This window comes from Trichosurus vulpecula, chromosome 7 (genome assembly GCF_011100635.1).
Source record: "Trichosurus vulpecula isolate mTriVul1 chromosome 7, mTriVul1.pri, whole genome shotgun sequence".
Lineage (NCBI taxonomy): Eukaryota > Metazoa > Chordata > Mammalia > Diprotodontia > Phalangeridae > Trichosurus > Trichosurus vulpecula.
Window position 1 is genome coordinate 679,964 of NC_050579.1, and position 27,187 is coordinate 707,150.

Genomic DNA, 27,187 nt, shown 5'->3' on the forward strand with positions numbered 1-27,187 from the left:
TCATCTTCCAAATGAGGAGGTAGAACTGTCCCATCTCTAAGGTCCAGCTCAAAATCCTGTAATCTAGAGCATGTCCAGGGTAGAGAGGGTAGGGACTGGAAGTCATGTTAAATGAAGATCACTGGAGAGAAGTGGAAATGACTGGCCCGTCAAAATCGAGGATTGGGATGGGGGAGAAACATGGTATCTAGAAGTCCCTAAGGGACAGTCAAGTAGAAGAGGGAAGGTGCCCAAAAGAGAGACATATGAGCCAGGGGTCAAAATTTTAGAACACGGCTTTCAGCTCTTTATATGGCTGAATTCTCTAAGGACAAGAGTGGTGTAGGGCATATAATCGGCTCTCTTATCAAATAGCAAGATCCCCAAACTTGAAGCTTCAAGCAGAGGATATCTAAGCTTTGACAGAGACACCGGGGAGGGTTTTTTTTGCACTGGATAGGAAGTAGGATGGGCTGATCTTTATGTCACTTCCAATTCTCAGATTTGACAGTTCCCTGATTCTTGTCAACTCCTAATTACAACAATTCTCAGGGTGCTCTTATCTCCAAAAAGACAAATGATTCATTTAGCGAAAGGACATTAAGTGAATTACTAAAAGGATCCATGGCCAATTTTGTTGCAACAAACTCAAATAAAAACCATCCAGTAGCTATCATAGAAATTCTGTCTACTAGACTTGGCTGAAATTGAGGAGCAGCCATGACCAGATTCCCAGCTGGGAAATATATGAGTCATTGATAGCAATGATGGATATGTTCAGGATTTCTTGGAGGTTAACATAAATGACCCTCTGTGCTCTCCTCCATTAAAACAAACTTTTCAATAAAAATCAATTCAATAAACATTTATTAGACACCTGTTTTGTGTCACACACTGTGCTAAGCACTGGGGATGCAAAAAAGAGGACAAGCCTTGCCCTCCAGGACCTTACAATCTATGAAGCTTTAGAGCTAGAAGGTCCTCGAAGGTCATCTAGTTCAACCCCCCTCCATTTTACAGATAAAGAAACTGAGGACCGGAGAGGCCATCTATCACTAGAAAAGTAGTGGGACCTAGCAGATGAAGTGCTCACTACCAAGGCCTTTTCCTTATGCCAAAGGCAGACCCCTTCAGAGGGTTTCACTCCTGACATTGTCTCCAAAAAGAACAGTAAGGCTGATGAGAAGCTGAAGATCGGATCCCACCCAGGCTCCCCTGCCCCAATGTACCATTGTTTTTGCTCAGTCAGTTGATAAGTATATGTTAAGTGCCTAATGTATGCAAAGTACTGTGTGCTGTATAATCAATCTAGTGTTGGAAGGGACTGCCAAGATCACCTTGTTCTCTTTTAGAGATGAGGAGGCTGAGGGCACACCAAAGTTAAGTGAGAGATCCAAGGTCACACAAGCAGTAAGAATGGCTTTACTGATGTGTCCATTCTCTTCTTTTGTGACTGCCTGAGGAATTCAGGATAGTCGTGAGCATCCTAGGCTTTGCAGAGCAGTATTTTCCAAGGGAGCTTCTTTCCCTTTGAAGCCTGGCACTGACCCTTCTTAGCTGGGCCAAGTGTTCCTCTAGTACTTTCTCAGAACAGTGCCTTGAGGTGACTATCCTTCCCTGATTCTTCCTGGATCACTATTCTTCGTGGCTTAGTCTTGTTCTGTGGTCAAGGTCACAGGATCACCGAGCTGGAAGGGACCCTAGAGCTCACCCAGTCCAACTGCCTCAATTACAGATTAAGAAACTGAGGTCACAAGAACTAGTGATGGAATCAAGACCTGGGGCCAAATCCTCTAAGATGAAGTTGAATGGGAGTAAATACAAAGCCCTGAACTTGGGTTCAAAAACTCACTTGTAAGATTTGAAGCCAGGTGACCTAGGTCTGACATCCCAGCCTTGCTATTTACTACCTTTGTGACCCTGGGCCTCAGTCTCCTCACCTGTAAAATGAAGGGGCTGGATGAAAGCAGTTCTAAGCTATAAAACTTTGATCCTGGCTTCTTTTCCTCCTCTGACTCTCTTGGCAGGGGGAGGGAAAGGGGGATTTCTCAAGGCCTTCTCTCATCTCTGCCCTGGCAAGCTCATCCATTCTCATGACTTTAACTATGATCTCTACTTGGCTGACTCTCAAGTCCACATCTCTAACCCCAGCCTCTTTTGAGAATGCATCTTCTGCATCTCTATTGGCCCACTGGAGTTCTCCATGTAAACATCCACAGTCACCTCAAACTCCTCAAGTTGACAGTGATAACTCTGTCTTCCTGTCCAAAGAAAGCTTCCTTATTTCTATTATGACACCATGGTTCTGTCAGTCCCTCAGGTTAAATACCTTGGTGCTCTCTTTGCTTTCTTCCTCTCCCTGACAAGCTTCTATCCAACCAGTTAACGTGTCCTGCTAAGTCTCCCTTTTCATGGCTCCTCATATCCCAGCTCCCCCTTCTCTTCTCCCTGACAGTTCCTTCACCCCAGTTATCATTTCCCACCTGGGCCCCCTTCTGTGACTCTCCTCTCTTCCTGGGTCTTTTCCTGTCTCCTCTCCACTAAGAGGTGGTAGATGACAGTTGTGGAATACATCATCAGATTTCATTTCTTCTTTCTTTTTTTTTTTTGTTTCTTCTTTCTTATGATTCATTCCATTGGTTATAATTCTTCTTTACAACTGGACTATTATGTAAATAAGATCAACATGAAGGTATACGTGGAACCTATATTGGATTACATGCCATCTTGGGGGGTAGGGGGAGGAGAGGGAGGGAGAGAAAATTTGGAACTCAAAAACTTGTGGAACTGAGTGTTGTAAGCTAAAAATAAAAAATAAATTTATATTAAAAAAGGAATACACCAAGAGGAATGGCCAAAGCACTGGTCTGTTTGGAGAGCATTCTTGGCTAACCATTTCAGAGCCTGAAGGGATCTTAGAGGTTGGGTCCAAAGAAAAATGACCAAGCATCAATTTCCTATACCGTCACCACATCTAACAAATATTCAACTCTAGTAGGTGCTCAGAAGGGGAGACTAGCACTGTGCCCAGGGGCTTGGGACCCAAAGACAGATGTGAAGCTGATAATCGATCAACAAGCATTTATTGGACATCTACTTACTACATACCAGCCACTTTCCTAGGTGCTAGAGACCCAAAGACAAATGTGAAATCAATTACAAATATGTTAATTAAGTGCTTGCTCTGGGGCAGCACCAGGGATACAAAGACACAAGTGAAACGATCCCTGCCCTTAGTGAGCTTCCATTCTGTTGGGAGACAGCATGTACTCATACAATTATATTTAAAATATGTACAAAATAAATGAGATGTGTTTTTGGGAAAGAGATCACTAAATGCTGTAGGCAGGAGGAGTCTGACCTCATTTTACAAATATTGCAATGTCTTCCTAACTGTTGCCTTTTCCTCCATTCTCTCCTCTCTTCAGTTTCTTGTGTATGTGCTCCTAACAAATCTTCCCAAAGCACTGCTTGCAATGTGTCTCTCTTCATTCCCACACAGCCCCTGATAGCTTCCCATTGCCTACAAGATCAAGTCACAGTCTGACCCTGTCTACCTCTCCAATATAATCTCCCCCTACTCTCCTACAGAAATACTGAAGGACATCCATCTGTCATTGCTCCCTACATTACCAGCAATAAACCTTTGCCCATGCAAAGGGTCCTCAGAGGTCAACTAGTCCAATCCCCTCAATTTACAATTTAAAAAAAAATTTTGCCAGCAGATACTTTTTATTGGATCCCCTCAAACTGGCCTTCCCAAAAGGAACAGGAAGGAAATAATAGCAGAATTAGTCCATTAGCAGCCTGTGTCAAGAAGCAGCAAATAGGCTACTTTGCCTTTTTTCAGAGGAGGGAGTGGGGGAGTATTTTCCAGAGCCTCGTAGAACCACCAGTCTAGAAAAGGCTCCCAGGAGCACCAAAATGGAGGCTGTTACAGGCTCAAAGTATAACTTATTCAAATTAGCTAGCAGGATGAAGAACCAGAAAAGGGGGGCTACTTATCAGCCCAAAATACTCTTCCAGACATATGAAAATAAGTTATTTTCATCTCAGTATCTGAAAACCCTACCTGTATTTTTGCCCATGAAGACTAACACAGGCACTGGGAGGTTTTATGCATTGCTCTGGAGAAACTGCCCCAGAGAGGCCACAGGCTCATGATACTAAAGTTGAAAGGGACCCAATGGCTGTCTGGTCCAATCGGCTCATTTTATGGGCGAGGAAGGTGGAATGGTTGAATTAGATGGCTTCTAATGAGCCTTCCAGCTCTATACCTTGTTTAAATGACTTTTCCAAGGTCATGAAAGTAGTAAGTTAGTAGCAGAGATAGGATTTGAACCCAGATCATATACATAAGTCATCTTTGGTACTTATGCCCACCATGCCTCTCTGTTACCATTTGGGTCACCAGAAGTTTTGATTCTTGTTCCATGATTTGAAGCTAGGCAGTTTCATGGGGATCCTAGGATTTTAGTATCATAGTTTTAGAGCTAAAGGCCATCTAGTACAACCCCCTCATTTTACAAAAAGGGAAACTGAGACCCAGAGAGGTTAAGTGCTTTGATAAGCATTATTAATATGGAAACTCTGGGGAGAGAGCCATATTTGGGGGGAAAACACTTTTCCTCCTTTAAACGTTCTTATTAACATAAAACTGTCTCCATGTCCCAATTATTGTGAGCCTGGGAATGATATTTTTATATTTAATTACATATTGCTGAATTGCTCTTCCCCTCCCCCACTGCAACTTGCTCCTTTTCTCTTTGAAACATGTGTTCTGGGTAAGATGACAATGACAGCCAGCATGCTCTTGCCCCCAGAGCAGCTCATCATTGCCATCAGAGCTGTCTGTCTCCAGGGAGCCCAAGGCAGGAGCTTCAGCTGCTAATGCCCCTGGAATGAGAACACCTCACTTCCCATCCCAGATCTGCTGTGTGATCTTGGTCAAGGCTCTTCCCCTTTCTGGGTTTGTTTCCTAAGATGCTCCAGCAAAGCAACCTCCACAGTCTCTCCCAGCTCTAAACTGTGACCTAATATAATCTCAGTCCCCTCATCTGTGAAATGGGACTTAGAGTTAGACCTGGTGGCATGTAAGGTCTCTTCCAGGCCTGAGTCTATGATCCTGTGGTCCAAAAACCTGGGTTAAAAGTTCCAACTTTGGTCCAAGTCATATGACCTCCTCGAGCCTGTTTCCTCATTTGTAAAATGAGGCATTTGGATTTGATGACATCTCTTGTCCCTTTCAGCTTTGGGCCTATAAAGCATCCAATAATCAATAGACATTAAGCACCTACTATGTGCTAGGCCAGGGGTGGGGAACCTGGGGCCTCGAGACCACATGTGGCCTTCTAGGTCCTTGGGTACAGCCTTTTGACTGAGTCGAGGTTTTACAGAACAAATTCTTTTATGAAGGGGATTTGCCCTGTGAAGTTTGGATTCAGACACCCCCTTTCTTTGGTGGTACTTCCTCCTTCCTCAGAACTTCCCAGGATACTTTGGGGCTCTTCCTTGGTCCTGACACTCCCGACCTTGTGTTAACTCCTCTGAGCATGTTTTCCTTCCCCGTACAAGAAGGCAAGCTCTTTGAGGGCAGGGACACTGCCTTGGTCTCCCTGGTGCCCAGCCCAGCCCCTGACACATAGGAAGCACTTCATAAATGCTCACCTAAGTAAATTATGTTAGAATGGTCCCTACTTTTGCCCAACTCCTGGTGGGGGAGGGGGAAACACAATCCATACAATTCTCGATTCTTCACTTGGAAAGTGCAAATTAAGTCACTTACTCTAGGAGAGTTTGGTGGAAAAGAGCACAGGCTGAACGTGTAAGTAATTCATTTGCCCCCTAGAAGGACTCAGATTCAGCATGATACAGTCCTAGAGATCTCCAAGCACTATTAAAATCAAAATTGGAGGGAGGGGGAGGCTAGAAACTGTCATCAGCAAAAGCAGAGTCTTTTCTCTGGAAAGACAGAAAAGAAAATCTCAGTAACTCTGACCTAAGACCTGGGTTCCTGAAACTCACTCAAGAATATATAGATTTAAAAGGGGGAGGGGAGAAAGAAAGAGGGAGGAGGGAAGGAGGGGGAGAGAGACATGGGGAGAGGGAGAGACAGACAGACAGAGAGACAGAGAGAGGAGAGGGAGAGAGAGAGAGAGAGAGAGAGAGAGAGAGAGAGAGAGAGAGAGAGAGAGAGAGAGAAGAACTTGGTGGATTTCTGTTTTATCATATGGACCTTTTCCTAAGCATCTTATGCCCCTCTTTTCCCAGGGTAGAAGACTATGCCTATTTGTTCTGTTCTCTTACTCACCCTTTTTTTTTTTAGAAAGTCTGAAGGAGGAACAAGTCATTTCCCATATTTTCTCTACAAATCCACAGGAGCCCTGGCCAAAGCAACCAGGGCGCTGTCCCAGTGGGCAGACAATGAAATATTTCCATCTTTAGGAGGGGAGGGCAGGTGGAAGGCTTTGCAGGGAGTCTGGGTCTGTGGAGACAGTCCATGGTTCCAGTGGTGAGCCTTTGCTGACTGGGGCTGAGTCACTCTGGGAACTCTTAGGCCCACACTTCCTTCTGGCAGAAAAAAAAAGTTATTTCTAACGTTCTCTTATATGGAGGCTGGAGTGTGTGAGGAGAGGCCTGTGCAGATGCTGGCCTCCTTATGGAAGGCTGATGGGCTGAATTCCAACCCCATGAAACAAAATCAAAAGAAAGTCATGTAGTTTTTGTGTATGCACACATGTGTGAGTGTTTGAAAACCATTTTTATTCTCACTAGCATGTAACTGTGTTACAAGCTCTCCAATGTAGCTCTAGAGAGTCAGGGGGACATTCCCATGCAATCAAATCTAGTGCATGGTTATTAAGCTTGTACCATGTCCAAGGCACTGTGCTCCATGTGAGGCATATAAAAGGTCATACCCCAAATCAAGCAAACAATCCTTGCCCTCCAGAAGCTTACATTCTATTGGGAGGATTCAACCTGTAAATGCATAAACATATACCTGAAACCTGATCATTTGAAGGGGAGAGAGAACAGTTTGAGGAATTAGGAAGCCTTCCATGTGGAAGTCATGTCTGGTCAATCTTTGGGGGGAGCTGGGGATTCTAACAGGCAGAGGAGGGGAGATCCATGCCAGGTGTAGAGGGCAGGGGAAGCCTGGGCAAAGACACTGAGGTGGGAGATAGAGTGCCCAGCTAGATGCAGGCTGGATAAAGAGAACAATGTGGAGCAAACCTGGAGTCTGACCATGAGTGGCCTTGGAGACCAAACAGAGAAGTTTGATTTTTTAAAATATATATATCTGTCTGTGTGTGTGTAAATAAATAAATACACAGAGAGAGTTCGCTTATATAATTAGCTGGAGTGCCAACCTAGGATCGTGGGATTGTGTTTCAAAGCTAAAGATGCTCCTTGAGATCATTTAGTCCGATCTCTGAGTTGTGACCAAGGGCCCAAAGTGGGTAAAAAAGTAATTTCTTAAAGAGACAGTGGTAGAGGTCACTCTAGAATGAGGTCTTCCCTTGATGGGAGTGTCTATCATGAGGGTAAGCTGCATTAAAGGAATGAACCCAAGTCCAAGTAATCAATGAGGAGCCACTGAGAAGCTTGCTGAGTGACTCTGGACATGTTACTTCCCCACCCCTTCCTCTGCCTTAGTTTCTTTTCCTGTATAATGAAGGGTTGGATTTGGTGATCTCTAAAGCCTCCTTCTTGCTGCCAGGCTTAGTCTACCTTTCCCTCATGCTGAGAGAAGGCAGGGGACTGCTGGAGGGTGTGCCATGCTTCCTGAAGATGCCCAATGACTTTGGTATGAATGCAGGCACCTGACTCAGCTCAGTGAAGACAATAGTGATGGTGATAAAGAGAAATGGTGGCATTTAGGTTTATAAAAGGGCTTTACTTGCATGAACTCATTTGAGCCACAAAATAATCCTATGTTATAGGGACAAACATTTTACAGATTAAAAAAAAAAACTGAGACCCAAAGGAGTTAAGTGACTTGTCCATGAGCACTTAGCTAGCAAAGGTCAGTTAAAGCAAACTCAGTTAAAAGAACAGTTCCTATTGCTAAGATGCTGCCTTGGGGGGGGGGGGTCCTAAGTATGTCTTAAGAGCATAGAAACTCCCCACCCCCCCATCAATATGGAAATTGACAGAAATCCTCTTAAACTTGTAAGATCATAAAACTATAGATAAACAGTTTGGAAGAGACCTTAGAGACAATCTTCCTGAACCCCTTCCTTTTATAGGTGAAGACACTGAAGCCCGGGGTTGGGGGGGGAGGGATTAATGATTGGTTTGAAGTCAGACAGGGAGACAAGATTTGGATCCTGGTTCTCCAACTCCAGAACCAGATTTCTTCCCTCTTCCCACACTGACTCTTCTTGGAGGGTAATCATAGAGCATTACCTGGGACAGCAAGAGTTTGAGTGGCTTGCCTAGGATCATATGCCTGGTATGTGTCAGAGACTTGAACCCAGGTCCTTGTGATTCCAAGGCTAGCCCTCTCTCCATTATGCCTCTCTAAGGCATTATGCTCTACAAGATTTTCCTTCAGACTTCTCTTTGAGACAGCTTCTTTGTGTTATTCTTTTGAGAATGAAAGGATATCTCAGAAAAATACACTCTGTCCCCTCACCCAATCCCTAGGCAACAAGCAATAAAAGGAGATTTGTTGGATTTTAAAACCGCACACAGGAAACTACTTTTGCTGTCTGAAGCCCACCATGAAGTTACAGGATAATGATAATAGCGCACGTTTCTGTAACTCGCAGTATATGAAAAACACAACCTCTTGTGATCCTTACAATGATTCTGTGAGGGGCACTGAAAGTATTGTTATCCTCATATGACAGACGAGGAGACTGAGGTTCAGAGGGGTAAAGTGAGTTGCCCAGGTTCTCAAAGCTAGTGAGTAACAGAAGTGCAACTGGAACCCACGTCTCCTGACCCCCAAATCTAGTGCTCTGTGGATTTGCTCAAAGGCTAGTGAGATTGAATGTGACTGATTCCCAGATCATCAGTGTGTCCCTGCCTCAGATTCCCAGCTTTCAGTTTCTCAAAGGTACAAAATTATCTTACCCAATGTTGAAGCCCATTCCTAACTATCAGTACTTAGCGTGGGGCTTGCCACATAATAGGCACTTAATATTTATTGTTATTGAATGTCCTTTTTGTAGTGGAAAGAGCACTTGGTAAAATTAGTAGAAGCTTGAATTTGAATGCCCCCCCATCCCTTCTACATTCACTGGCCAGGTGATTTTAGGCAAGCATCTTAACCCGTTTGAGACTCAGTTTCCTCATCTGTAGAAAGAAGAAATAATACTTGCACTATTCAATTCAACACTTATTAAGCACCTGCTATGTGCCAGGCACTGTACCAGGCTGGGGAGATACAAACCAAAGTGCAACAGACCCGGCCCTCAAGGAGCCTACAATCTGCTGGGGAGACACAGCACGCGCATGCACGGACTGGAACACAGTAGAAAGAATGCCAGATTTGGAGTCTGGGCATCTGGGTCCAAATCCTTGCTCTGTCACTCACTATCCGTATGACTAAGACAAAGCATTGTACCTCTCTGGGCCTGAGTTTCCTCATTTGTAAAGTCAGTGGGTTATTAGGCTAAATGACCTCTGAGGTCCTTTAAGCTTCCTTAGGATCCTGTAATTTAGTTCAAATCAATATAAAGTAGTTTGGTCTCCCTCCAGATCTGAGATTTCATTTGCATAGAAATTTCCGCTTAAGAAAACTTCTCCCCTGTTATTTATTATCTTAGTTGCTTTGGACTGTGAGGGGCTCCCCCTGCCCAGGCCCAGGGACGAGTCAGTGTGCAGCAGAGATAGAACTCAGCCCAAGGTCTTCCTGACTCCAAAGCAGGTTCTGTAACCACTCTCCCATGTTGCCTTATACATAAAGAAAATAAGGAGAAAATACATGATTTCAGGGAAGAAGTGAGGAAAGACCAGCAGCTTGGAAGTGGGGATCAGGGATAAATACAAAGGAATTTGTAGGGAGGGGAGAAACAGTGACAACCGAGAAAACCAGAGGCAATGTGTGAAAGTCATTGTTAAGGTGGGGTTCTGAAATAAACACAAGACATAAATAAGCATAAAGAACATGCAAAATGTAGAGAAAGCACACACAAAGTAAACACAAAGTGTATATAAAATGTATTACAAAGTACACACAAAGTAAACACAAAGTGTATGTAAAATGTATTACAAAGTACACACAAAGTAAACACAAAGTGTATATAAAATGTATTACAAAGTACACACAAAGTAAACACAAAGTGTATATAAAATGTATTACAAAGTACACACAAAGTAAACACAAAGTATGTACAAAATGTCGCTGAGGCATATATAAAGTAACCACAAGATGGATTATAAAATGTGGATGAGGCAGTTACAAAGTATTAGCAAAGGAAACACAAGTGAGTGAGGTAATTTCCCAGGTGGAGAGGGGAGGAATCAGGATCAGCCTGGTGTGGGAGGAAGTTTTGGGGAGCCCTTTCTAACCCTTAGAGCCTAGGGGAATGAATGGAGTTGGTAACAGCACAGGATCCACCTTAGATCAGCTTCCCCAAATTTCAGTTCCTCAAAAGCTAAGTGGCAGAGTGAGTAGAGCACCTGAGGAGGACCTGAGTTCAAATGTGACCTCAGACACTTGACACACTTACTAGCTGTGTGACCTTGGGCAAGTCACTTAAACCCATTGCCCTGCCCTCCCCCCTTCAAAAAAAAAGAATTAAAAAAAAGTAGATGATATTCTCCCCAACATGGCTACTCTCCCCTCCCCACCAACATTTACTTATCTGTAACCTTTTTCCTGTTGCTGGAAGATGGGTGCTTCAATTGGTTCTCATCTTTCCAGTGAGGACATCTTGTTCTTGGCCTCTCCTGGTATCTCCTGGCTTTGGAGGAGGCTCAGATCTTCCCCACACACTGGAGTGGCCACCATAGCTTTCTGTTCCACTCTGGGTCTTTGCCATCTTGAAGTGAAAAAAAGACTTGTTCCTCTGTTCCTCACAGAAATGTGACTCTTAAAACATCTCATTAACCCTCATGTAGTCTGAGCAGCTGTCTCACTGGCAGTGTAGTCTGGTGGGCAGAACACTGGCCCTGCAGGCAGGGAAGACCCAGGCTTGGATTCTGGCCTGGACACTTAGTGGTTATGACCACCTCACCCCACTTCTTAAGAAGCATCTCTGGTTCCCTGTTGTCTTTAGGATAAAATACCAACTTCTCTGGTTGGCATTCGAAGCTTCTCACAATCTGGCTCCAACCTATCTTTCCCCAGTGATTTCACATGACTCCCCCTTACATCCTTTACATTCAGGCCTAGGGGCCAATGTGCTATTTCTCAGAAGTAACATTTCATCTCTGTGCTTTGCCTAGCCTGCCCCAGGTCCAGAACACTCTCCTTCACTGCCCCTCTTGTAACACTTATCTCTCTTCAAGACTCAATCCAGGGGCCATCTCCTGATGCTCCCAGTTAGTGTCCTCCCCTCCTCCCAAAATAAATTCACACTTCATTTGGATAGATGGATGGATAGAAAGATACTCAAAGTGAGAAGCAGTTTTGTATAGTGGAGAGGGAATTCATCTCAGAGACAGGAGACCTGAGCTCCCTTCCAACTTTGAATGCCATGAACCTAAATGGAGTGAGGATAGTGAGGATATGAGAGAGCCCTGAATGCCAGGGAGAAACACTTTGGCTTGAGGGAGTGGCCACGTGATCGGATCATGTCTTGCTCCTGACACAGATAGGTTGTATGACCTTGGGTGAGTTACTGAACCTCTTGGTCCAACTGTCTAAGGCTATAGATGTCTGAGCAGGTGCTGGTTGGCATTGGGCCAATGAAATCATAGGCCCAGCCCTGCCCCCCCAACCAATACTTAGGTTATACTTACCTGTGTGCCTACCATTTTTGCCGGTAGAATGTAAGCTCCCAGAGACTGTTCCATATATGTCTTTATACCCCCAGGGCCTACCACAGTACCTGGCATGTGGAAATGAGGGACTCAAACTGTGATTTCATTGGTGTAGAGGACCTGGGTTTAAATCCCCCTTCTGATGTTCACTTCTTGAAATTAGGCATAGACCAACATCTTACACTGTATACCAAGATAAAGTCAAAATGGGTACACCTTTAGACATAAGGGTAATGCTATAAACAAATTAAGAGAGCAAAGAATAGTTTACTTGTCAGATCTATGGAGAATGAAGAATTTATGACCAAGCAAGAGATAGAGAACATTATGAAATGCAAAATGGATAATTTTGATTACATTAAATTAAAAAGGTTTTATACAAACAAAGCCAATGCAACCACAATTAGAAGGGAAGCAGAAAGCTGGGAAATGATTTTTACAGCCAGTATTTCTGATAAAAGCCTCATTCATTTCCAAAATATATAGAGAACTGAGTCAAATTTATAAGAATACAAGTCATTCCCCAAATGATAAATGGTCAAAGGATATGCACAGGCAGTTTTCAGATGAAGAAATTAAAGTTATCTGTAAGTTATATGAAAAAATGCTCTAAATCACTACTGATTAGAAAAATGCCAATTAAAACAACTCTGAGATACCATATCACACCTATCAGATTGGCTAATATGACAAAAAAGGAAAATGATAAATGTTGGAGAAGATGTGGGAAAACCGGAACACTAATGCATTGTTGTTGGAGTTGTGAACTGAACCAACTATTCTGGAGAGCAATGTAGAACTCTGCCCAAAGGGCTATAAAGCTGCAAACCCTCTGACCCAGCAATACCACTGGGGGGGGGGGGAGTTGAGGAAGTCTCTTTTATCATTGAGCCTCACTTTCCCCATCTGTACAATGAAGGGGTTGACCAACATGATCCTTAGACTCCCTTCCAACTTTGAATTCCCTGAATCCAAATGGAGTGAGGATTACGAGGATATAGGAGAGCCCTGGATACCAGGGAGAGACACTAGCTTGAAGGAATGGTCACATGATCAGAAATAAAGATCCATGGAGGATTTGGAGCAGGGGAGTAATGCGACAAAAGCAGGTCTTTGAGGAAGTCTATTCTGCCAATCATGGGTAGGAAGGATCGGCAGGTGACAGGGAAGAGAGCCAAGACACTCATAGCAATCTGTCTAACAATGTATCATTGTAGAGCCTACCAGCTATCCTGTTTGAGCTTCACAAGGAGTGGACTGGGCACACTTTAGCCTCATTTGACAAATGGGGACACTGAGGCTCAGAGAGCTTTCTGGGATCACACAGCTGGTAAATGTCAGATTGGAAGTCAGATCTTTCTGGCCCCAAATCCAGCATGCTGGTGATGCAGGTGAGAAAGAGCGCTGTCCTGGGAGTACCTATCAAACTATGGATGTAGCTTTGGGGAAGTGACTAGGCTCCCCCCCCCCCCCCCCCCGGGAACTCAGGCTCTTCATCTAGTGAAGGGACCAGATTAGATGAGCTGTCTAAAGTCTCGGAGATGCAGAGAATTCAAGTAGCTAGTTTGGGGCCAATCCATGAGGCAGAGCTGGGGTTGAAAATGGAACTCTCTGGACCCTGAATGTTCAGGATAAAGCTTCACCATCAAGTTAGGCTACACTGTGGACATCCCCAGAACCTCAGAGCTGAGCTGTCTTCAGGGTGCATGGTGTGGGACAGTCTTCGAGGGGAGACTGCCTTTTCACATGCCCATTAGGAATGAAATTCATTTTTAAAATATATGTGTGGGCATATGTATGTGTGTGTGTGTGCGTGTACATAATGCCTATATTACTATTTATTATGCACACGAATTATGGAGCTCTAGCTACAGACATAGAGTATACACAGAGAAATCTCTTGGGGCGGGGCGAGGGGCGCAGAAAACACCAACAGCTGGAGGCAGGGGAGGGGAGAGTCCTGCAAGGGCTGACATTTAAACTGAGCTTTGAAGAAAGCTGGAGATTTGACCTTGTTCCTGGCCAGAGACAGCCAAACTTGAAACCTTGGTCTGTGCCTTCTAGTCGGGGCCCCAGCAAAGTGCTGGGCATACATGATTCATGCATTATTGCTTGATTAATTGGCCACATTGCTTGGTATTTTGTGAACCAGCTCTGGATCTGGAGTCACCAAGACCTGAGTTCAAATTCAACCTTTAACACATACTAGCTGTGTGACTCTGGGAAAGTCACTTAACCTCTGTGTGCCACAGTGTCCTGATCTGTAAAATGGGGATGATGACAAAACCTACCTCCCAGGGTTGCTGTGAGGATAACATGTTAAAGTGCTATGTGAATGCTAGCTATTGTTATTAAAGAACGTTCTTTCATCCGGTAATTCCAAACCCAGCCATCTGTAAGCTTTGGCCTTTTGTTGAGTACTGAGCGTCCTGTGCCTAGTGTGAACCAAATCATCAAAACCTACCACTTCTACAGACCTTCAAGAGCTACCGAGAATTTGGCCCACATGATCTCAGGTGATCCCTCCAATGTTCCTGTGAAGGGAGCTCTGATCAGTAGCCCCATTTTCAGAGACACAGCTGATGTGTGTCAGAGCTAGGACTCAAACCTGGTCTCTCCTGCTTCTGAATCCAGCATTTCTACTTCTCCCCAGCAGGTCTGGGGGAGGGGAACGGAGATTTGGAAACTTCACTCGGTTTGGTGTATATTCCCTTTCCTCTCATTCTCTTCCTGTGTTGGTATTTGCCTGTCTGTCAGGCTCTGATTATTGGGTACAGATGGTGCCAATTTTTTTTAACCTGCCTGGTGCATAGTTAACCCTCGGCAGGAGCTTGGAGTCTCCAGTGGATTCAGACTGTTACTGTCCGATGATCACAGAGTGGCAGAGAACCGATGACTCCCATGACAGGCGGGGGAGTAGCAGGGACCCCAGAGGTCTTCGAGTGGGAGCGCCCCATTTTACATATGAGGAGACTGAGATCCCGAAATGGCTATCTGCCCAATGTCACAAACAACATTCTTCCCCTCTGCCCTCATGGTTCAGAAGAGGGAGCCGAGCTCCTCCAAGGGGGTGGGTTGGGAGTATTACCTTGCCCAGGAGCTTATGAATTTTCAGTCTCACCAATTTTAAAGCCTGCCTAGCTAGATGACACTGAGTGAGTCATGGCAGCAATGTGGGGCTCAGTTTCCTGATCCGTCAAATTGAGATAATGCTACAATACAACCCTACAGGTTCCTGTGAGGATCAGAATGAGCAGAATAGTGTTTTAGGTTGTGAAAATCAGCCTCACTTCTTTCCCGAGGTGGAGAACAATGGGTGTAGAATGCTGCATATCCCTAATTAATGCATTGGTTCATAATTATGTTAATTATGGGTTCCTTTTGTTGGACCACATGTTTCCTCCTCTTTTTTCTTCTTTCTTTGAAAGGATGGCCTGCTGACTGAGGGAGGAAATTAAGGTGTAAAAATAAGAGATTGGTGGTATTTTTAGAAATAGATTTGAATCATTTTGAAAAGCTGTGCCTGCCTGAAAGGGCTAGTTGAGTGTCAGCTGTTATGATGTACATAAGGGAGTTGGACAGAGGCCTCTTCCAACTTTGCAGTGCTAGAAGCCTCTGGGCACTTCTGGCTGCTTGCCGGGAAAATGCTTGGCCACCTGGGGTGATCCAGGGCATCCCTGCAGGCACTGGGCTGGACCCACAATCAGCAACTTCTGGCTGCGGAGTCTGGGGTCTATAACCATTCACCTCAATGGTGTCTTCCCGCCATCCCTGAGGGCTCAGCAGATGCCCTGGGGGAACCATGCAGAGTTGCCAGGCAGAAGCAGGGAGAATAGGCCAGGATGACCTCAATGCTTTGAAGATTCAGCCCAGATGCCTCTGCTTGAAGACTGGAGGGAGCCAGCCCAGCCCAGCCCAGCCCAACCAATCACCCATCACACCTTGCATGCTGCCCATCTCCATCACTCCCGTTCCCTTGATCTGCAGCATTCCAAGCAGTATCAGGGCAGAAGATTAAAAGGAAGGGCTGGGCTGCCACTGAGTCCTTCCCAGTGCTTAACCTCCTGACCTTCTTCTCACAAAGCTGCAGGACCCAGTGTTTCTTGGCTTGGTTTCCAGACTCTTGATCTCATGTAGGTGTAGGAAACTCCCTGTATGCAAATGATCTCCACAGGTGCACATCTCTGGCTCGTCCCTGACTTCTAAGATCATGGAAACTTAGACCCTGAGTTGGAAGGAATTAGAGGTTCTTAACTTAGGTTCCTATGATCTTATTTTTAAAAAATATTTGGCCAACGGCATTTCAATACGATTGGTTTCCTTAGCAATCCTATGTATTTTATTTTATGCATTTCCATTCTCTTGAAAAACTAGACATGTTATCAGCATCCTTCTAAATTCAGGCCCCTGGGACATAGCCCTGATTGTCCCACCTTAGTTAGAGCTCTGTCCACTTTGTCTTAGCTTTATGAGACCCAGATCTGGCCTCACACCAGTACCTTTCTTGGCCCCTTTTATGAATTCCTGAATTTTCCCCCTGCTTTCCATCCTTGGGTAGTTCTATTTTCTTGACTCATCTGTCCAGTAAGTTTCTGGTTTTCATTTGCTGCACTGGTACTGTCACCCTCCTTTTGTGCCCCCCAAGCAGAGAGAGACAGTATGGTAGCCCGTACACAAGCATAGAGTGAAGCCAGTATACTTCCCATGTCCCTCATGAGAGAGGTGAGAGCCCTAGGGTTGGCAGCGCTGTGACATTCAATTCTAGGCATATCAGAAGGACACTGGGGATAAGAAGAAGGTGAGGGAAAGGAGAGTGAGAAGGGAGAGGGAGAGAGATGGAGAGAGGAGAGCTTGGAGGAGAGAAGACTCAGAAGGGACATGAGAGCTGTATTCAGACACCTGCGGGGAGAGTTGCTAGACACCCCCCCCACTTGAAAGTCCTTGTATTTATGATGTATATAATGTGCACTTGCTTGTCAGGGATCTTGGTGTACAGTGCCCCTTTCACCCCCACTGCCCCCACCTCCATCCCACTGCAGTATGCACAATTTTCTACATCACCTTTGTATCTCCTGTGCCTGGAAGAAAAGAGGAGCTCGATAAATTCTGGTTAGTTATTCAATAAGCATTTGTCAAGGGTTAGTCTGTGCCAGGCACTGTGCTAAGCTCTAGGAACAGTCCATACCCTCAAGAAGCTTCCATTCTAACGGAATGGAATGGAACGGAACAAGATAACAGGTCAGTGGCTAAGTGTGTACAAGATACAAATGGGAGATGGGAGTTAACATCCAGGGGAAGGCTCCAGGCTTCCTGCAGATGGTGGCATCTGAGCTGGGTACAGGGGCCACGTCAAGTGGAAGTGAATGTAGACCTTGGGACTGCTTGACTCCCAAAGGGAGAATTAAAAACTAAGGGTGGAATGGGCAGAGACAGAAACAGATGCTTGAGTCAGGACAAGTTGTCTAACCATAAGAGTTTTCTCAGAGTGGAACGGGCAGCTGTGTGTGTGCGTGTGTGTGTGTATGTGTGTATGTACGTGTGTGTGTGCATTTGTGTGTGCATTGTGTGTGTGCATTGTGTGAGTGCATGTGTCTGTGTGATTCCCCCTCCCTAGAGGTCTTCAAGAAGAGACCAGAATTCCCTCTTGTGTAGGGAATGCTTGTCCAGGTCTCCTTGGCCTCTGAGCTCCCTCCCAGGGTCTGTGAGAGTCTGAAGAGTCAAATCACTTCAGAATGTGATAATTAGAAAGGGTTTGGGGGTCAGCAAGCTTAGGCTCAAGTTGTACACTTACTGACTGTGTAAGCAAAGTGCATAGTAGGTGTTTAATAAATGCTCACCACTGGACTGATCATTCTGAGGCCATGGACCCCCAGTCCTGTGGGCAGTCCAGTCCTGCTCATCTCCTGCAGGGGCGTCTATGCCCATGTTTGAGTGGAGGGCTCCCCACAGCTTGCCCTGTCTGAGCCCTCAGCTCCTGGGGGTTGGCCCCTGGCTTCTTGTCCTTGGAAGGTGTGGTGTCTGCAGCTGGGACCCAGTTCTTCATTCCATTTACAGAAATAACCTTGGGTTGGCTGCCTTTATTGTAATCATTGTCTGACTTCCACTTCCAGAATAACTCCATGCCCTTCTTCCTCATCTCCTTAAAGACACACAGCAAGCATTTCTCTCTGGACTGCTGCTCCCCCAGGTCTGCCGCGTGCCCTATGAACAAGGCCTTCCAGAATGGAAAAGCTGGTTCTTTAAGTGGGAGCTGAGAAGATGACCTTGAGCTATTTAAGGGGAAAGAACTGGATTTGGAGGCAGAGGATTTCGACTGACATCCAGGCTCTACCATTGACCTCCTAGGAGACCTTGAGCAAGTCACCTAGCCCTTAGTTTCTTTGTCTTTAAAATGCCAAGGTTGGATTTGCTGACCTCGGAGGTCCTTCCCAGCTCAAAATCTTATAAAAGTTCGAAGGCCTGGGCTCTGGCTTCAGTTCATTGTGAACTTGGACAATTCAGTTTTATTAAATAAGCATTTATTAAACATCTACCATTCTAGGTGCTAGTGATACAGAGGGGAAAAATGAAATGTTGCCTCCCCTCAAGGAGCTTACAGTCTGTTGGGGAGGGGGAGAATATGCGACATGTATCTCTGAGCCTGAGTTCCTTCATCTGTAAAAGGTGTATCAAACTAGAAAATCTCTAAGGTCCCTTCGAGGTGCCATTTGATCATTACAGGATCCCACCATCAGCTAATCGATAAATAAGCATTTGCTAAGCCCTGCCATGCATCAGGCCCTGTACCAGGCATTGTGATATGATTACAAATAATGTGACAATCCCTACTCTTTAGTAATTTACAGTTAGTAATTTACAGTAATGGGAGAACCAACAATTGCATATCTAAGTATATGCAGAATAAATGTAAATACATACTGAATAGAAGAAAGCTAAATAGAAGGCAGTCGGGAGGGGCACTAGTGGTTGGGGGTGGGTGGGTCAGAAAAGGCTTCATGAAGAATAAGGTGCTTTTATGTATCAATCTGGTGAAGTCTATGGGCCCCTTCTGAGATGAATTATTTTCAATGAAAAAAAGAAATACAGAGAATTACAAAGGAAATCAATTATATTGAAATATAGTTACCAAATTTGGGGGGGGAGACAAAGTTCTTGGCTCCCAGGTTAAGAATCCCTCATGTAGAAAGTGGGGCTTAAACTTGAAAGAGGACAGGGATTCTGTGATGCCGAGGTGATGAGGGAATGCATTCTAGATATGGGGTGCCATGTGGGAAGAACTCAGAGACCCATCTGGCTGGATTGTCAAGCATAGGAAGGGAAGTGATGTGTAATGAAGCCTACCATAGTATGGTGATATGGCCCAGCCTAACCAGGTATAGCCTATGGTCATAGTCCACAGGACCAGAGGGCATCGAGGGCATCTGGTCCAACCTCCCACCACTATCCCATCCCCTCACTGATCTTCTTACAGGAGCCCCAGAGATGAAGTGATTTGCCCACATCCCACACGTAGTAAGGAACAGAGAGCCAGGATTTGAGCCTAGGTCCTCTGACCCCAAAGGGGGCCCCATGCTGCATCATCTTCCCAAGCCATGAGATGCTATGCCCTCCAAGTATTTTGACATTCAATCCCATATTTATAGTGATGCCATGCTTTCATCTGACTGCCAGCCTCTCCCCTCATGAGGACTACACAAGGTAGTAAAAAACCCTCTGTTTGCTCAGACAAGCTGGTTGCTGGTTGACAGCCTCAGAATTGTCCATCAGAGTCTAGAGGAAAACAAGAAAACAGGCAGTTCTCACTGATGCCACTGGAAGTAGACAATCAGACAACTCTAGATGGTTGGATGATATGACAAAAGTGGGGGAGAAGAAGTGGAGGGAGGAGGGCAGGGGAATGGGAGGGGGGAGGGGAGAGACTTGTGTTTCTGTGTATAATAAGTGAGGTAAGAGTGCTGTGGAAATGAGCCTCAAGAAATTTTCATTGGACCCGGCTGAGAATGCTTGCATTACTGGCAGAGATGTGGGAGAAACTAGAAATGAGTCTTCAGCAGCTGTCCCATCTTTCCCTAAATGATGTAATCGAGTTTAAGCTCTGTTTGCACTGAGTCCCCCAGAAAGCCTAATTTCTGGGGGATGATTGGAAAGAGAGAAGCTTTTTGGTCTGGGGGTTTGTTTTTGAAGATGATGCCCTATGTATGTTGACAAGTGTGTAACCTGTGTGCACACATGTACATGCTACTTGCATACAAGTGCACGGTGTGCGTGTTTTTGTGCATGTGTTTGCGTGGGCGTGTGCAGCTGAGTCCTCCTGCCTGAAGTCTCATCTTCTCAGTCCTGCTGACTTCTGTCCCCCCAGGGCCACTTCCATCTCAGTTCCGCATTTCTAAGACCACAGTAAAACATCTGAAGCTAAAATTACTAGTCACTCCCCTCCCCTCCCCATGGAGTCTGAATGTAGCCCTCTCCATGGGTGAAGACAGCTTTGAGGAGCCCCAGGCTGGGGAATCTGACAGTGTAGCCAGAGACCAGGCCTTTCTCTCCATCACTGGGGCTCTTCCACCCAGGAGCTTGGGGGACAGGGTTCTTCTCCTCGTGCTTCAGGTCCAGTTGGGCCTAGCCTATTGGAGGACTATTCAGGGCCTCATCAGCAAGATGTAGTTCCTCCCCACCCCCACCAATGGGCCACAGCAGCACTTTGGGGGAGACTGAGCGTGCGCACATCTTTTTTTGTCTCTGTAGCCCCAGAGCCAACTCATGCATTGTTCAGTCATTTTGCAGTCCTGTCCTAATCTTCATGACCCCACTTGGGGTTTTCTTGGCAGACACTGGAAGGTTTGTCATTTCTTTCTGCACCTCGTTTTAGAGATAAGGAAACTGAGGCAAACAGGGTGTAGTGACTTGCCCAAGGTCACACAGCTAGTAAGTATCTGAGGTTGGATTTGAATTCAGGTCCTCCTAACTCTAGACCTGGTACTCTGACCATTTAGCTGTTGTTTAATATATTCTTAGGCTTTTAAAAAAATTATATATTCAATCATTAATCCATTCAGTTAGTTACATTTTGAATTCTGAGCTGTCTCCCTTCCTCCTTCCCCTCTGCACTAGAGACCAACATTAGACACATATATATGTGAAAGCATACAATGCATACTTCCGTACATCAGATCTTTCTCTGGAGGTGGAGAGCATTTCTTTTATAGGGCCTTTGTCACTGATTTGAATATTCATGTTTCTCAGAATAACTCATAGTCATTCAGTTACTCCTCAAACAATATGGCTCTTACTGTATACAACATTCTCTTGGTTCTGCTTGGTCCCTTCTTTATTATTTCATGCAAATCTTCCCATGTTTTCCTGAAGCCACCCCCCTCATCATTTCCCATTTCCCACTCTTTGCCACCACAAAAAGAGCTGCTATAAATATTTTACAACCCATTGGTTCTTTTCCTTTTTCCCTGATCGCTTTGGAAAACAGACTTCTCAGCATCGTATCTGTATCCTTCTCCAAGGACAACCTCCCCCCCCCATACACACACACCCGTGCCCTTGATCCCAAGTCGTCCTGCCTCCCCAAGACCTCGCTGCCCCTGTCACCCCACCATGTGGCTTTCATCACTCCATTGGCTCCTTCCCATTTGTCTACTTATCTCCCCAGTCCTAAAAAGAAGATCTTTTCCTGACCTGACTCTTGTCTCATTTCTCTCTTCCTTCCCTGATAAATCTGTTTGAAAAATGAATATGGTCTGATCACTATCTTTGGTCTTTATATCACCTACATGTGCCAATACATCCATCTCCCCTCCTCCCCCAGAAAGTCAAGTCTTTGGATGGAAAAAAGAGGGGGAAATCATTTAGCAAAACTAGACACCGTATCTGGAAAGTCTGCTGTTGTATGCTGTGCTGCGCACCCACAGTCCTCCACTCTGGAGGCAAAGAGGCCGAGCCTTCTCATATTGCTTCTCTGGGGCCAAACTCGGTCCTTGGGATCTTGCATACTGCTCAACTTGTGGACAAAGCTGAGTCTGCTCACTGCCTCTACTTTCTCTTCAGCCCCTGGCTCCCTGGCTTCCATCCCAAGGGAGATTGTGTATATAAGATGCTCTGCAAACTTCCAAGTCAGTTGTTACTTTCCCACCACCCTAAGAAAACTCCCCTCAGAAAGGTCACTGATGGTTAGCACTTGCTGAGTCTAAGTGCCATCCTCATTGTCCTCGACCCCTTTGCCACGTGTGACCTTGTGCAGCACTCATTAGGAATGTCTGGTCTCTTTTTCCTCCATTGGAGTTGGAGACCATATTCTCCTTTTCTTCCTGCCTCTCCACATCCTCCTGCACTGGCTCCTTTGTGAGCTCCTCCTGACCCCATAGTAAGGATGTTTCCCAAGGCTCACTCCTTAACCCTCTTCTCTCTTCACACTCTCTCCCATGGTGACCTCATTCATTTCTCAGGATTCAAATCTCATCTCTGGGCAGATGACTCTCCAATCAATTCATCAACAAACACTTATTTTTCATGAGATTTTGTCCAATTAATAAGTGTTTTCCCTCCTCCCCCCCTCAAAAAGAAAACCAAACTTTTGTAATAAATAAGCATAATCAAGCAAAAAAAATCCCTTATTGGCCATGTCCAAAACTCTGTCTCCCTCTGCATCTGGAGGCCATCACCTCTGTCAGGTGATAGGGAGCAGCCTTCATCAGGAGTCCCCTGGAATCACGGTGGACCTTGGCATTGCTCAGGGTTCTTCCGTCTTTCAAAGTTGTTTGTCTTATAACAATGACGTTACTGTAACAATTGTTCTCCTGGTTTTGTTCACTTCAGCCTGCATCAGTTCACACAAGTTTTTCCAAGCTTCTCTGAAACCATAATTTTCATTACTTATAGTACAATAATATTCTGTTACCTTCATATACCACACATTGTCTAGCCTGGGGGTGGGGAACCTGTGGCCTCCAGGCTACATGTGGCCCTCTAGGTCCTGAATCCAAACGAATTCCCTTAATAATTTTGGATTTGTTCTGTGAAGTTTGGATACTGTCAAAGGGCCACCCGTGAGGACATGGCCCCTTTAATCAAAACATTTTGTTGGGGTATAAGCCTAGTATTGCTATCGCTGGGTTCTAAACTGCTCTCCAGAAAGGCTGGACCGACTCACAGCTCTGCCAATTGGGCACCAATGTGCCTGTTCTCCTGAAGCCGTGCCAACAGCTGTCGTTTTCCCTTTCCTGTCAGCTTTGCCAATCTGATGGACATAAGGTAGAACCTTAGAAATGCTTTTAATGTGCTTTTCTTGAATGATTAGTGGTTTGGAGTATTTTTTTTCTATGCCTATAGATAGCTTCAACAAGCATTTATTAAGCACCACCACCTCCTAGGCACTGGGCTAGGTACTGGAGACACAAAGAGAAAAATGCAACAATCCCCTCCTTCAGATCACATCACAATCGCCTTCCCCGGCCTCCCTTCTGAGCTCCAGAACCACGTTTCCATGTGTCTGCAGGACACCTCTGCTTGGTTATCACAACAGCACCTCAGAATCCTCATGTCCAAAGCCACACAAGGCATACACGCGCATGCACATGTATGCACACACTCACACACATACACATGCATGCTGCACATACATACACATGCATGCGCGCATGCACACACACTTTCACACAATGCATACGCACACACATGCATGCACATATTCACCCATATGCATGCGCATGCATGCACTCACACATACATACACTCTGAGTCCTTCTTTCTTCAGCATTTCCCTCTGGGGCACAACTACGCTTGTGATATTGGGGCTCTTGTTCATTTGGTCCTCTCCCCTCTTATTTAATCAGTCACCAAGTCCTATCAATTCTACCACAGATGTAGAACTGAAACAGACCACCCCTCAATCCCATCATTTTCTACATGAGGAAACCGAGGCCCACAGAAGTTTCAAGTTGCCCTTGGCCCTGGTGAAATGAATTCTCATGCTTGCAAGATTTAATTTATGAACATGCTTGTGTGCTTTCTAACCCCAAAATGGCTTGGCAGGAGTATCCCTCGAGCACAGGACACGTGCCCCTGGCTTCATCAGAATAGAATCTCCTCATGAGCAGGGGCCGTCTTTCTGTTTGTATCTGTATTCTCGGGACTTGGCACAGTGTTCAGGACACAGTAAGCACTATGTAAATGCTTGTTGACTCAACAGAAAGTGTTGCTTTGTGGCCTGGCTCCAAACTGGCTTTCCAGCCTCATCACACACCCCTCCCCTTCTGTCCAGTAAAATCAGACTTCTTGCTTTTCCTCTCGTGTGACATTTCATTTCCCATCTCTGTGTATTTGTACAAGTGCATTTCCTTTCCGCTCAGGCTATTAGATCACTGCCTCCCTCCCAGGCTCAGCCTGGGGCCCCCTCCTGCAGAAGGGCCCTGCTGATGCCCCGAGATGCTCTCTTCGGAGCCTGGAGGCTGTGGGGAGGCCGAGGGGAGGCCTCGGTGCAGAGGATGGAGGTCAGGGGCTCAGGCTCAGGCTCTGTGGCCTCTGAGCTCCCTTCCGGATCTAGCTCCTAAGTGTTCTTGGGAACAATGCCCTCTCAGCATCCTCAGAAGAATGTATGAGAGACCAGCTCCCAGCTGCACTCTACTAGGCAGCATTTTCTTACAGGAATTTTCAGTCTGCTCTTAGTCACCCCACTTCCTTCCCCCTCGTGCCTCTGCCCCTGTGGCTTTCTCCCTCTGACTCCCCTTCTTGCCTTTCATCTCAGAATCAGAGAACCACAGGATATTAGAAGTGGGAGGGGTTTAAGGTCATGGAGTCCAACTCCCTCATTTTTACAGATGAAGAAATTGAGGCAGAGGGGAAATGCCAGGATTTAAAACCAGCAACAGCCAACTTTTTGAACACGTTAAAATGGGCAAAGCGCTTTTTCGTCCATGATCTCTGTTGACCATCCAGCCTGTGAGGTCAGTACTGTGACTATTACCATTCCACACATTAACAAACTGAGTCTCAGAGAGGCAGTCTTGCCATCACCCAAGGAAAAGACAAAACAGTAGCAGCGCCCTTATTCCCTGGGATAAGGATGAATAAGTATAAGGAAACTGGATTACGTATTTCGAGATCCTGGAAGACTTGCAGAAGCCATGGATGCGGCTTCTTGGGGTCAAAAGATCTGGGTTCAAATATTGCCTCTGACGCTCGCTATGCGTGTGACCTTGGGCAAGGGACCTCACGTCCAAGGTGTCTGTCTCCTTAGCTATAAACTGTGAGCTTGGACAAGATCGTCCCAAAGACCCTTCCAGCTTGAGATCGGAGCCTCTGACCTGGGTCAGAGACAGCTTTGCCTCTTCTGACCTGCATGAACTTGGCCAAGTGGCTTCCCCTTCCTGTGAGCCTCAGTTTCATGATGGGCCTTGGGCTGGACGGCCTGTGAAATCCTCCCCAGTCCCAGGGCTGCGGACCCTGGGCCTCCAAAGACCAAAGCCTTTGGAGAAATGAAGAATACTCAGAGATAATCACAGTAGCTGGGTATCATTTAACAGTCCAGGGTTTGCAAAGGGCTTCCTTCACATCTCATCTGCCTCCCACAACCACCCTGGGAGATGGGTGCTCTTACTAGCCCCATCTTTCAGATGAGAAAACTGAGGTTCAGAGATACATTCCCAGGGTTATGTAGCCAGGAAGTGTCAAGCAGACTTGGAATCATAGGGCCATTGATTCTGAGCTGGGATGGACTTTGGTTGCCATGAGTCCACCCCCTTCATTTTCCAAATAAACAGTGAGGCACACGGAGCATTTAAGTGACTTGCTCAGGGTCACACCGCCAGTCATCTCTCAGACAGGATTTGAACACATGTCTTCCTGACTCGAAGCCCAGTGACCTATCCACTTCCCCGTAATGCCTCTAAGACACAATAGTGCTGTAGTGACTCATTGCCCTGCTTTCTGCTGGCTCCAGGAACCTGAAAAGCAAGAGAGTTGAGGGAAATAGTCCACTTGATGGCCTCTAAGTTCATCTCCTACCTCCCTATATTTGCATAGGCTGGTCTCCCATACCTGGAAGGCACTCCTTCCTCACTTTTGCTTCTTAGTCTCCTGTTGTGATCCTTGGCTCACCCCCTGATCTCCCTGCCTAGTTCTTTTTGACCCCCTTTGGGGTGTTCCCTTATCTGTGTTCTTGATGTGTCCCATCTGTACCTCACCGAGTAGAATAGAAGACCCATCTCTCTAATTCCAGCACCTGGCACCATGCCTCACATGGAGGAAGTGCTGCATTGATGTGTGTCCTATGAATTGGTGTCAAAGATGCCTCATTTCTCTGTCCTTAGACACTGGGACCACTCAGCATTCCTCTTCTTTCTGCACCACCAAGGGTTAACAAGTTGCTGCTTAGCCCAGGGCCTAGCCCTTAGCACTGAGCCTGGCACACAATAAATGTTGGTGACTCGACCAGCCACACAGACTGGACCTGCAGCTTCACTGGGATAGGGAACTCTCATATGAGGAAACTCCCTCCACCAGTGCAGGAGGCCACCCTCTCCGAAATTTAGTGTCTTAATTGCCTCAGGGCCCCTTGCTGATCCTCCACTCCATGGCTGCCAGGTTTGGGGAAAGAACACTGAATTTGGAAGAAGGGGATCTGGGTTCAAAAGCCCCCTGTGCGAGCCTCACTCCAGAAGAGTATGAATCTGGGTCTTCTGGCTCTGAGGCCACACTGCCTCTCACTGAATTGCTCTGGGTGCTCCTGCCATGACCCCAAGGAAGAAGACAGTGGGTCTCCTGGGACTTGGAGCATCCTTTAGGCTTTGGGATTTTTATAAGAAATTGTTGTCCCCATTTCGATAAAGCTTCCAAAGTCCTCTCCCCACAGAGGTCTCTTCGGGAGGCAGGTGGTCTGCCTCTTGATGTCCTATGAGGCTCAGCGCAGGATTCAAACCCAGGTTTCCTCACTTCCAGGGCAGCCCTATTTCCCACTCTACCGCCACCCCACCTCTCACCCTCACGACAAGACCTGCCCCAGCCAGCCAAGGAGCTAGAAGTGAAACCAGCCCTTTGGACAGATTTGTCAGGGGCCTCGAAAAGTCAGCCACAGCTTTGGTCTGACTGCAGGTTGGAGGGGGCGGGAGGGAAGTCTTTCTCCCTGCTTGCCAAATGGCTGTGAGTGGGTGTTGGGGAGTAGAAAGGTGGGCCCAGGGGCCAGTGGAGGCCCCTGACAGTCTCATCTCAGACTTTCCTTGCCATGCTAGTGTGGGAGGGTAATCCTGACCCCAGGGCAAGGCGCTAAGGC

General features: G+C 46.0%; 1 protein-coding gene across 2 annotated transcripts in view; it reads left to right on the forward strand.

Annotated features, from left to right (window-relative positions):
• Window positions 1-27,187, forward strand: part of INPP5D (inositol polyphosphate-5-phosphatase D) — a 136,374-nt gene that overhangs the window by 15,982 nt on the left and 93,205 nt on the right. The window lies entirely within an intron of this gene.